The following is a 12000-nucleotide window of genomic DNA, read 5'->3' as shown; positions in this document are numbered from 1 at the left end:
GCCTGAAGATTGGTTGCTATCTTACCTGTGTTTATTATAAACTTTCATGGAAATTTAAGCTACAAGGCACATATTTAAAAGCACCTTTAAATGAGAAATGGGTCAGCTATTTGAAAACAGTGCTTAATGGAACTGTTGTGAATAAACATGATGCCCAACACATGCAGGGTTGTGTTGTATTTCTCTAAAAAGAACAAGGTTGCTTTAGAATGGAGATGGCAGCAGAAAGAATTTGCAAGTCAAAGAGCCAAAAACCTAAATAGCCTAGCCTAGCCCATCTTACCCTACCCTACCCCATATAGGTTTATAAACTTATTTCTTAATCTCAGCATGCCTGAAAACCTTCCAAAGAAGTATTAATTACTGTGACTATGTATCTGCCATGTTTGTTGCCCTCTCCTCTTGCAGGGGAGTGGTACATGTGCAACAGTAAAAAGGACGGACTCTTACTTTCCTTGAGTTTTAGTTTTCTTCCTCCATTAATTAAAAAAATGTACATCTTGTAATGCATTTGTTAGAGAAGACAAGGTAAAATAAATGCACTCTGCACTGGGGGCAAAAGCAGACTTGATTTGTGAGGGCACATTTTTCTCATGGGCACACTTACAGGGTAGGGAGAGTGGCGAGTACAATTTTGGATTGGCCTCTAAGAAATGCATGTTGCCTGTAGAGATGAGTTTTAATGTTGCAGTAGAATGTTCTGTTATACTGGAAGACCAGAGCAGTAACTGTTGCTTTTCATTTCTTAGCTGTGGATTTTTGTTGTCTTATCTTGGGCAGAGGACATAAAAAATGCTGTTAAGTCCAAGACTTTGAACTTCATTAGGCATTTTGTAGAATGCACACCAAATTTACTCTTATGAGCGACCAGAGCTGACAATCCAACACCTGGTGCATACTCCATTTGACAAAAATTATTAAAGTTGATACAGATATTGTAGAGGTATTTCTGTGTGGACTTCATTTACACAGTCTGTTGCTGTTTCTGCACAGAAAGCAGTATAAAGGCACATCAGTGGGGGAGGCCTGATGTGGAAGGTAAGGCTGTTACATCCAGATGCTCTGCTGTATGAATACAGTTACACTGCCATGGTGCCAGAACTGGGGTGTCTGCTGAATTATGTGCTCCATGTGGATTTATCAGTTTCAGAGTTCACAAACTATACTGCAAAGATTCATAGAAAGTCTGTGTTCTATATCATTCTTCCATAGGAAAGCACTAGAAAATTATCCAGATGTGATCATGATGGCTTCTTTTGCTAGGAGATATGTGACTAAATTTGGTGCTGCTTGGAATTTCTTAGGCATTGAAGGTATCACATCAAAGTACCTCAGTAACCACTGCCCTGCTGAAGACTGCAGAAAGCACTTACAGCTGAGGTCAGGATTTTTCCTCCGATTTGTGATGAAGGTTACAGCTCAGTAGCTGAAGAGAGAAAGTTCCTGAGTCTTCAGAGCTGACTTTCTGACATCAGTGAATAATGCAACAACACTCCTGGATGTGATCTAAACTGGTGGCGTATAGACACATTCCTAGTTAAATGATCTTTCATGAGAGTGTCATTAGGTGATCCTGATCAAGCACCGGATCATCTTGCTGGTACCACCATGTTTGCAGTGATTCAAACACACATGATTTTCAAATTAGTGGTACTCAGTTCCAAGCTATTTAATCAGTGCACCTACTTCATCACTGTTTGAATGCTGATCATGTAGCATATTGAAAATATGATTAATTAATGTGGGAATTCTCAGTGGTAGGGAAGGGAGAGAAAGGTTGGGATGGAATTTCTTATCAGGTACTTCCCTGTAGGAGAGGGATTCAAAGCCTTTGGCATTTTCATGTTGATGATTAGACAAAATTCCAGTCTGAATGGAGAGGCTGTTCAGTCACTAAGATCAAATTACTTACACAGGACTGACAAGTGCCTTCAGGTGTCTGTACTCAGAGGTATGGCGGGAAAAATCAAGTGATTATATTAATATCTTAGAATTCAACTTAAGGAGGGAGTTGAAGCCTAAGAAGTAATCCTGGAATATTTAAATTTATTTTTATTCCACCATTGTCCAATAAAAAATATGTGAAGTATATAGGTAGCTTTTACTGCAACCAGAGCTATGTGTCTGTATCTGTGCAAATATGTACACATCTAGTAGGCAAAAAAGGTGCATCAACAACACTCAAGTACATTGCTGAATTTCCCCAAGATTGATGGTGTAAATAGTCATTACGCTATTGAAGTATCTCAATTATGTGGCAGTCAGTTTTTCTGTAATCATCAGTTCTTTGTGCTGTTCCTTATTTCAGACTGATGGACTTGGGACTGCAACATTTGCTGTAACAAATGGAAGGATATGGATGTCCATGAAGTGTGGTCATGTTTACTCTTTACTCAGTGTGCTTCTAGAGAAGATAATACATTTTACACTGTTCTGGTGATGAATAGTGATGCTCTGCACACTTTCTGATGAGAATAATAATAACTTAAAAGTTTTGTTTGTGTCTTTTTATAGTGTATTCTGACATAACTCAGTTTTAAAAGTGAGAAATCCCACTACAAGCAAAAACTGTTCCTTGTTTGATTTTGTTTTAATCACAGGGGTAGTAAGTTTGTACTAACATGGAAAGATATGAGACAAGGAACTTTCTGAGGTCTACCTGATTTCCTGTTGCAATGGTAAATTGAATGCTTTTCACGGTAAAATTAGCACTGTGGTATTTTCTAGGCAAAGAAAAACAATTATTCTTTACTGATAACTTGCAGATGTCTGGTGTTCATTTCAAGCTCAGCAACAGCAGAATACAAATGGCAAGGCAACAAGCTTATTTTCAGCATCCAGTCAATAATATATAATAATTATTAGTTCAGAAGTATACAATGGGATATACATGTTTCTCTAAGAGAAGTTTGCAGTACTTCCTTGGCAACTGCTTGTTTTAATTACTTCCCTATAGACCATATGAAGAAAACTGGAATGCTAAAGTGAAATTTTTACGTGCATCTCCATGGAGGCAAAGCAAGATATATTCCTTGAAATCACACCCTTGAAATAATTGTGTATGGCTTTGCAGCACTGGCTAATGTTAGGAAAGAGTTTCAGTGCAGAAAAACTATCAGAAGTATCTCAAGTAATTTACTAGACATCATGGGTCTGATTTTATTCCTTATCATAAATATATTTTGCAGCTGTTCAAGAGAAGAATGTACTTAGTCTCTGTAAAGTTATCAGCAAAACTCTGTCTCTTGTAGCTGTTTCATGTGTGAAGAAATTGATTACTCCAGGCTCCTTGTATCCAAAATCAGGCACAAATGTTCTGCTGCTGTTAAGACTTTCCTGTTCCTCTATGGATAAAAGTGCTTATGTCTAGATTGTTATGATAAGAGTGGAAGAGGCTTTGAGGTGACTGAGTTCAGTTTCCTGCTCCTACAGGTTACGTGTATCCCAAGGAGTGCCTCTCAATGCCTGGTGCTTGGTGCATGTTCTGGCTGAACACCAGCACCATGCTGGGATGAGATGCAAATACATATCTTCTGTCAGTTTCTTGCTTTCTTCACAAAGCAAGCTGACTGAAAAGGATTTTTAATTTTGTGCTGTGACTAATGTGTCCAGAATGAAACACTCAAAAAATAAGAAACTGCTTGTGTTGCTTTTATCCTATATATCTTAATAGTTTTAAGAAGAGAGTCAGTGAATAAATAGTATTGATATCTGAATTTCTCAGTGAGTGGGCCTTGACCCACTCAGATTCTACATCCAGGATTACACATTTACTTCATGTTGTTTCTTTGCTGTTTGCATCACAGCACTTTTTCCAAACACTAATGAAGAACTTATCTTCATAACCTGAAGTGAAGGGGAAAACATTGACACTGCTTCATTTGCAAGGAACTGAGACACAGAGGAGTGAAGAACAACATTCACTTAAGAGACTGGACTTCATTACAGCTTGATTGTTCAGATCATGGTTCCAGCCAATGTCAAGTGCACCCATGAGCATGCAGCAATTCTGCCTATCCTTGAGGATTCTGAAAAAGAGCTCAGAATCACAGTTTGAACACATTCAGATTATTATATATATTTAAAGCACCATCATTGTTCCTGGGTCATACTATTAGTGGGAAAAAAAAAAGTAATTATTAGCTGGTGAATAATGAAATTATTTGCTTTGTATTAGAGACGAAATGTGGCAGTGACTGGTCATTACAGACTGTCTTCTTCAAGGTGGAATTTCACAGATTTAACCCTGAAAACAGGTAGGCTTACTACTGAAAGGAACAGAACTGGCAGGAATGAGATCTCCAGAATTATTTGGATTAAAAGAGAAAGATAAAAGATGTCTTCATCCAGATCTTGTGGCCTACTGCAGGTTTTCCAGGGAAATTCCTGTTCTGCATAACATGGCCATACACATCATCTACTGTCAGTATCTGGGCTCTGCTCAGTACATGCTAAACTTTACTGTCAAAGTTTTAACAGGTTCCTGTGTGAAATGTTTGAACTGAGACTTCTTGAAAGGTTCATGACTTGGTGAACCAAAAACTGTTTTTCCTGTGAATGGTGAAAATCTGATCCCTGTCACTTGATTTTATGGCTCTGTTAGTTTCTCAGTGAGAATACATAAGCTTCATGATTGGAAAGTTGACATACAAATCCAGTTTTTCCTCACCTCACTCTCTGAACAGGCTGAACTACTTCTCTTGAAGCCTTCCAGTTTATTCCAGTCTGAGCCAGGTACTCAGAATGAAAAATGTTCTTTTGAAGATTGAGATATAGAGAGAAGCAAAATAAAGCTACTGGGAAAACAGAAAAATTCAGAAGATTTGTGAAGTGCAAAAATATTTTTATAGCTTTGTCTTTCTGGACAAAAGTACTTAAGCACATTTACTTTGGTAGAATCTCCTGGGTTTATTGCCTTATTTATGTGAATATTTTCTATGAACAGTGATGCAGAAACACTGACTTCATTAATGATACATGCAGTTAATTTATTGGCAAAACATTTCTAAAGGAACCCAGTGCTAGCAATTAACTTTATGCTAAGAAAATCCTTGTGCCAAGGAGAAAAATAGCCGGAAACAATAGCTCTTGTTGTGCTAACCTCTAGTTGTGTTAACTGTGGCTCATTGGCCTCTCCATTATTAAACAAATCTCCTAACTGAGCATTAGCCTGAATACCATCCAGTTTAAAAGCAAGAGCCATACTTAATGAAAATATTCAGATTATGTGCCAACAAAATAGCAGCACAAGAATTGGCTTAGCTTCAGTTCTTGAATCTTGGATTTACGTTCATAATCTGAACTCTATTATATTTGACAGTGGTGTATGAATGTAAGAAAGCATCACAATGAATGTGCTAATCTAATGGAAAGGTAATTTACTAACTAACTTTATAAGGAAAGGTCTTGCTAGGTTAAATACATACCCAACCCAAAGGTCTAGTGGTGCTTTCTGGAATAATGACGGTACAATAATTTTTTGTTTATCGTTTTCCAACCCCATAGTACTTACTATATAAACCTTAGGGTTTTTTTTTTTTTTTCTGGTTTCACATTAAATAGGGTATTGGTGTGCCTATATTTCTGTCTCAGGTGAATTTGTGTCTGTGAATTCTCAACATTTCCAATCTAGAATGACTTACTCTTCACTGAAAAGTGTGCCTAAGTCTTTTTCACATAGGCTGTGAAGGACCATCCCTCAAGTGTAAAGGTCATCCTTTTTTAAAAGTGGAACCTCGAAATGGTGATACCCTCCAACATGTAAAGGGTCTTTCACATGTTTCCATGCACTATTTTGTTCAGAGCTGTTAAAGCTATTGGAGAGTAGAAATAATCACTAAAATAAGAGCTGGCCAAGAATGTGTTTTTTCTTGTAATACTGCCTGAAAGTTGCTGAAAGCCCATTCCTAAAACACAGGCCCCTATGAAGAATTTTATTTTATTTACTATAAGAAAAAGAGAAGGATTAAAAAATATCTGTATTTCTATGCCTGTCACCATGGAGTAAAAGTTTCTAGGATTAGTCATAAATTTCTAGCATTAGTCATAAATTAGACGCAGTAATAAGGGGACATTCCTACCTATATTAGAGCCTGCAAAGTATAATATTTTTTTCTAATTACTTATCCAGTGGAGATTTCAAGTGTTCTATGACTTTCCCTGAAATCTGGTCCTGGCTCAAATTTTTATCTTTATTGACTTTGAAGCTTACATAAGTGTCTCCAGTATTTGCCCAATGAATTGTACTAGTGTTGTTCCTATGTAGAGTTTCAATTTGTGGGAGATCTTGTCTGTTTGATATTCTGACTCTTCTCCTATTGAAGTTCTATGAAAACCCTGCAATTAATGCCAGGAGTAATAGGTGCTAACAATAAATGAGGGTGTTGGGGCAGTCATGAAAAAATAACTTCTACAGCACTTTTCCTTTGTCAGAGAAATCGATCTATCTCTTTCTGAAGCCAGAACACATGCCGTCTTCCTTCTCCAGCTGTGTTGCTTGCAGAGGTAATGACCCCTATCCTGTTCCCAGCTGCTAATCACTTCTTATTGTGATGTGAGTGCATTCTAACTCATTACAGTGAAAGTGAGCCAAGTTGTCTTGAACTGTTTCAACTGAGGATGAAAATGAGCTATTCCAGCTTATTTTGGCAGAAATAAGAGAGTAATCAATAAAGCAATGTGGCTGGCATAATCTAAGCAAGTGGTAGCCTATCAGGATACACCTGACAAAAAGCAGAGCAAAAAAATGGAATGGTAACTTCTGGTTACCAGTAGTAATTTTTTATGGTTACCATAAAAATGTTAAATTCTGCACGGGATGTGATTAGAGGTGGAAGATGAGGTGTAGCCATAAATTAAAAGCACAGTGTACTAAAACACAGCTGCCTTTGCATTCAAAGGTTATTTCTGAGAAAATGTGGAGGATAAAAAAAAATGTCAGAACACCTGAAGAAGAAAAAATGTTGTGGCTACTCGTAAAAAAACACAGAAGGCATCAAATTATAGAACTTCTAGCTTAATTTCAATTCCTGGAAAATTTTTTTACCAAATAATCAGCATTATTTCTAAGCACCCGGAAGATAACAGGGAGATAAATAACAGAGAGCACTGATTTCTCAGGAGTAACTAATGTAAAACTTGCTTAATTTCCTTCCATGACAGAACTGCAGGACCTGTGAACAGGAGAAAAGCAGTAGATATTGTATATTGACCTTCACAGGTCATTTGAAATTGTGTCCCACAATATTCTCATAAGGAAACCCTGGAATCTTAGTCCAGATTAAAACTACTCAGTGGGTGTTAGACAGCTTTGCCAACTCATATGGAGTCCTTGGGAATATTTCACTGTCAAAAAAGAAGGAAGGGTCAGATGGGAATATACAGTGTTTAGTCATGGGTCTAATTCTGTTCAATGTTTATATTAACAAATTGAACTGAAATAAAATGAAATGGAAAATACATTTATTAAATTTGCAGATGTCACAAAACTGATAGACATTGTAAGGATAGAGGCAGAAAAGAAGTTAAAATACCTTAACAAACTGGAGAAATGGCTTAGAAATTGATTAAGTAAAAGGTACAGCACTTAGGTAGCAATAATCTGCAATGTGAAACCAGTAAGAGAAACCAGAAACCAGCTGGCTCACAACAGGTTTCAAAAGAGAGGTCTGGGAGTTACAAGGGAAAATGAAGCAAAGTTTTAATGCCAATATTTGTATGTCGCATTAAGGGAAAAATGTGTACAAGTTGGAGAGATTATTTCAGAAAACAAAGAGAAAGATCAGAATTATAGAAAAAAACCCACAAAAAACTAAGAGAAAAGACTCAAAGAAACAGGAATATTTATTTAAACTGCAGCACTGCCTTCAGGTATCGTAAATAATGTTTACATGAGAAAATATCTACACTCCCTGTGAAAAAAGAGACAAATTCTTGAAGCAAGAATTACTTAAACAGAGGGGAAAATTCTAATGATCAGCAGATTAAAGCACAAGAATCCTCTGCCCGGAAAGGCTGTGGAGTTGCATTCACATTTTAAGTGTGGACAATTTGCCAGGAATGGCAGAGCAGGCCTTGCCTTCAGGAGGGTGCTGACATTCCCACTGAGTAATTTTTGTGTGATACTATGACTGTATAGCACAATAAAGAAATATTCTCAGAATTTTTATTTCATAAGAGCATTTTTTTAATGAAACATTGAAGTAATTCAGTAAAACCCAGTATGTACTTTGATATACGGGAACATCTCATTACAGAAATAAGTGTAGGCACAATGATTCTTGGAATCAATTTATTAATACTACTAGAATCTGAAACAACATAATGTCGGTATGGAAGTCTAAGTGAAATTAAGATGAGGAGCTAATTGTAACTAAATACAGTAGACTAATTTCTTCTACAACTTTGGGAGATTCTCATGGGTCAAACTTAATGTCAGTGTCTAAAATTTTGGAAACAGTAATAAGACAAAAACTATTTTCATGCACAACAAACATTACTGAAAATACTGGGAGAAAAAAAGCATTCAGCTTTCCCAAGAGGTTAAATACATCATAAAAATAATTTTGTTTAGAGAAACTTTCATAGGATCACAGAATCATAGAAGGGCAGGTTGGGAAGGACCTCAAGGATAATCTGGTCCAACCTTTCTAGGCACCACTATAGTTTATATGAGATGGCTCAGCACCCTCTCAAGCTGAGACTTAAAACTCTCCAATGTGGGGGAACATACCTCTTCCCTTGGAAGACTATTCCAGTGTTTGACTGTCCTCATGGTGAAAAATTTACCTCTTGTGTCCAATTGGAACCTTTCCAGCAGCAACTTGTGTCCATTACCCCTTGTCTTTTCCATGTGACTCCTTGTAAATAGGGAGTCTCCATCTTCTTGGTAGCCACCCTTTAAGTACTGGAACGTGGTAATAAGATCTCCCCAAAGCCGCCTTTTCTCAAGGCTGAACAAACCCAGTTTTCTCCTCATATGGCAAGTCCTCCAATCCTTTGATCATCCTTGTGGCCTTTCTCTGGACCCTCTCCAGTCTGCCCGCATCCTTTCCGCAGAGCAGGGACCAAAACTGAATGCAATACTCCAGGTGTGGCCTGACAAGTGCCGAGTAGAGTGGGATGATGATTTCCTTATCTCTGCTGGTGATGCCCTTGTTGATGCAGCCCAGCATCCTGCTGGCTTTCTTTGCCACTGCAGCACACTGTTCACTCATGTTGAGCCTGTTGTCCACCAAGATCCCCAAGTCCCTTCGCACATGGCTGCTGTCCAGCCAGATGGATCCCAGTCTGAACTGTACTTCTGGGTTATGTGACCTTACACTTCTCCTCTCTGAAGTTCATAAGGTGTATTAACTTTATTAACTTTCACATCTTTATTAATGTCAGACTTCATCCACTGTAAGAGCCTCTTGTTAAGTGGTAATGCTCTGAGGAAAAAGCAAAGCTTTTTTTTTTTTTTTTTTTCCCTTTTATGATATAAATGCCATTAACTGCCTGAAATTCCACAGATTCACAGCAAGCTATGATGAAGAGGTACAAGAGCTAATGGCTTTAAACTGGAAAAGGGTAGATTTATATTAGATATTAAGAAGACATTATTCACTGTGAGAGTGGTGAGACACTGGAATGGGTTGTTCAGGGAAGTTGTGGATGCTCCACAGCTGGAAGTGTTCAAGGCCAGCCATGGCATTGCCAATGTCAAAATTGCAACATAAATATTCTTACACCAACTATTAATAGCAGAACTGTGGTGGGGAGTCCTAAACTGAGCTGGTTGAAAATATGTTATTTGTGTATATTTCCAGTGCAAAATATTGAACTATTGAAAGATAGTTGGTTAGCAAGTGACAGAAGATTTTTTGTTTCTTTTTAGTTTAAATGTTGAAAGTCATGAACGGATATTCTATAATAAAAATATTTGGCTTTTATTTTCAAAATTGCCTTGCAATATAGATTTGCACTAGCTAAATAGTAAAGTACATGTTTGTAATTGGGCAGTCATGTTTCTGTTGATGAATAAAAATAGACTAACTTTTGAGCCATGCTGCCTATCAGATCTGAAATTCATAAAGTCTCTTGTTCTACAAGAATTTTAAAATGAGAGAGAAAAAAGAATAGAAATTTGCTTATCCTTTATATCAGGCACTTGTTTATTTCAAAATTTATGTCCTAATATTCAAATTATTAACACATTCTTTATCATTTTGAAAAGTAACTACTTCTCTGGATGAAGATCTGAGATTCATTTATATCTTGCTCCCCCCCTGACTTTTACCATTTGATTGATCAGACACTCAGATATGGACACGTTAAATACAAATAAATAATCTACAAGCCTACACTTGTGATCGTCAATGTTCAAGGCCCAGTTATAAAATTTTATTCCTTCTAGTGAGCACAAAGTTGAAACATCTTAATTAACAGAAAGATGGTTGCTACAGGTTCTTTAGGTAAGGTTTCTGAGTGATGTAAAAGAATTATGCTTCTGAATAATAAAAAGGAACTAATATAGTAGATGAAGAATTGCTCTTTACTACAGTTCTAGCAAAAACATCAACAAAGAAATGAAATAAATACTAGAAAAAAACATCAAATTTACACTGATTTGCAGCTGAGCATCTATTCTGTCATGGTCTCATGCAATTTTACATTTTCTTCTTATTTAGAAGGATAAAGTGATAGCATCAATTTTTTTTTTTTCTTTGTACAGCTGGACTGTGTATTAAAAAGCATACAGTTTCTTCTGTCATTAGTAAATAAGGAAAAAGAATAATTTTCATTGACCTTCCTTTGTAAACGAACCATAGAGAATGTTTGTTTTGGTTTTTTTACACATCACTCCTGTTATCATACCAGTGTATCATGCAATGGATACTATTCAATCAGAATTATAAGTTGTTATACCTCTTTAATTTTACATTTATGGAAAGGGAAAAACCTTTCAGTTCATATAGTTCAGAAAAAATGGCTTCAGTGCACTTGAAAGAGCACTCTGGGGAATTGATTTAAGTTTTAAATTGAAGAAAAATATTACTTATTTCCCTTCTGTTCTTTTAGTTTTAGATGCACTCATGGTTAAGGTTCCTAATCAACTTTATGCACAGACATATTCCTGTCCACTTACTTCATTAATCATCTAGTAACTTGCTTTTATTGGTTTGTATGGCTTACAATGCAAATCTAGGTGCACATAAGTTTGTATGAGTTTTCAATTCTTTCATTGTAATACAAGACTTATTTTATCTTAGTGTTGATTCAATGTCTTCAAATTTGTTGCTTTTACTTACAAGACTAGTTCACAATAAGTCAAATATGGAATCCAGTAACTGTATTAATATTGTCTTTTATTAATTTTATCATAACTGTGATTATCACCTGAATTTGATCATACAACACAATCTCTTTAACACACCTTGGATAAGAATGCAGATCCCCATCAACCCGATTTCCCCAGTGACCACGTTAGCCCTGCTTACTGAATGTATGTATCCATAATATTGCATATTTTCCAAATCACTACACACTTGTACCAAACAGGCTTTACAAAGCAAGCACAAACTGCATTGTCAGTTAGTCTGCACACAGATTAATGGCAGGTGCAAGAAAATAGCTGATATAAATACTACGTTGGATAGAGGAAATTTGATTTGGTGCCCTGAAAGGATAGGCAACTTCTTGTAATATAATTTTTATATCCAATTTTGCATGTATTAGGGATGGAAGCAGTATTTTAAACACATGAGAAATTATAGCTACACCTTACAACAAGGCAGAATAATTGTTAGATTGCAAATGTTGTGTGTCATAGCATAAATGGAACAATTTAGAATATGGTATGGTAATATGTGTTCTAATCGCAGAGTGTGGTGTTTCATGCTTTCAGTGCCATTATGCTCAAACATACAAACAGGCTGCTTAATCACTTACTTAGCTTCTTTTTAATAGAATCATAGAATGATTTGGGTTTGAAGGGACCTGAAAGATCATCTAGTTCCAGCC

Source organism: Apus apus, chromosome 1 (assembly GCF_020740795.1).
Source record: "Apus apus isolate bApuApu2 chromosome 1, bApuApu2.pri.cur, whole genome shotgun sequence".
NCBI classification, from domain to species: domain Eukaryota; kingdom Metazoa; phylum Chordata; class Aves; order Apodiformes; family Apodidae; genus Apus; species Apus apus.
The sequence above is the reverse complement of the archived record's forward strand: the minus strand, read 5'-3'. Positions refer to the sequence as shown.